Here is a 1,613-nt window from a genome sequence, read left to right as displayed (position 1 = left end):
GTGGTTGATAGAGCTAAACTGATTTTGACAGCAACCCAGGTAATCACAAGTGGTGGGTTTGGGGATCTTCGAGCTGGCACCAAGCAGTTTAAAGCACAGCACTGCTTGGATGTTGAAGGGCTGTGAGTGAATCCTCACATTTAGCAGCTTGACATGACTGACAACGCCCAATCAGAAACACAGTATCAACAACTACTCTTTAGCAATAGCGAGGTTTGTTTCCGCTCGAAGGGTAGGTCAGCAATGTGTGGGCGCTGCCCAGAGGGAACCAGCCCAAGGGTAGTGGCCAGGGGCCTGAGTTTCCTCGGGGCAGCACAGTGGAGGGGAGAAGCTGCCTTGTGGCCCAGAGGAGTCAAGGTCATCATCAAGAAGAAGGTGCTGACGAGCATCATATCTGAAGCATGAGCTAATAATGACAGTAAGTCTCAAGAATAATGGAAGTGATAATTGCTAATATTTACTGCCTGTGTGGTGTACGCAAGAAACTAAGCACTTTATGTGCATTCAATCAATCTGAGATCAGATGTCGCTATTTCTTATTCTTTTTATGGTAGTATTTCCCAACATTCCACCTTATTTCTCTTCCCTTCACATACAATATTTAAGCTTTTTTCCTGGGTTGATGAGAAACCTGGGGAACAGAGCAATTAGGAAACTTGCCTGAACTAGAAAAGTAAATGGTAAAGGAATGATTCAAGCCCAAGGGAAGTAAGGCAAGTAAGGCTGAAAACCAGAGAATGAGGTGTGAGTCAGAAAGCACAAGGATGGAGGTCAGGATGGAGGAGAGGAAGGGATGGGATGGGGCAAGTGTGCAGAGCTAAGGCTGGGAAGAGTTACAGAACACTGACTTCTCCTTGAGCTGTGGCCTGGTGTGTTACAGAAGGGAGAATGGCTGCTGAGGGGGGAGCTGCAGAACTGGATGGGGGTAACGGGAAAAGCATGCTGACATGAAGACGTTAAGAATATTTTATTATTTATTTTTTATTTTATTGTGGTAAGGACGCTTAATGTGAGATCTATCCTCTTAATAAAATTTTAGGTGTACAATACAGTATTGTTAACCACAGGCACAATGTTGTACAGCAGATCTCTAGAACATATCCATTTTGCATAACTGAACTTTTATACACATCGAATAGCTTTTATTTCATCAGTCATTCAACATGTGTTTATTGTAAACCTAGTGTCTTAGTCCTTTGGCTGTTATAACAAATTACCATAGACTGCGTGGCTTATAAAAAACAGAATTTTATTTCTCCCAGTTCTAGAGCTATAAGTCTGTGATCAGGGTGCCAACATGGTCCAGTTTTGCAGAGAGAGCCCTTCCAGGTGGCAGCCTGCTGACTTCTCGTTGTATGTTCCCTTGGCAGAAAGAGCAAGAGAGCTCTTGGCAGTCTCTGTCATAAGGGCACTCATCCCATTCATAGGGCTCCACCCTCATGACCTAATCACATCCCAAAGGCCCCACCTAACATGATCATGTTGAGGGATTTCAACATATGAATTCTGGAGGATTCACAAACATTCATTCCATAGCACATACTATAGGCCAGGCACTGTTCCAGGAGCAGCATTGAAAAAGTAACTAATGTGCTGGCTTTATTGAAGTTACA

This window comes from Balaenoptera ricei, chromosome 1 (genome assembly GCF_028023285.1).
Source record: "Balaenoptera ricei isolate mBalRic1 chromosome 1, mBalRic1.hap2, whole genome shotgun sequence".
NCBI classification, from domain to species: domain Eukaryota; kingdom Metazoa; phylum Chordata; class Mammalia; order Artiodactyla; family Balaenopteridae; genus Balaenoptera; species Balaenoptera ricei.
The sequence above is the reverse complement of the archived record's forward strand: the minus strand, read 5'-3'. Positions refer to the sequence as shown.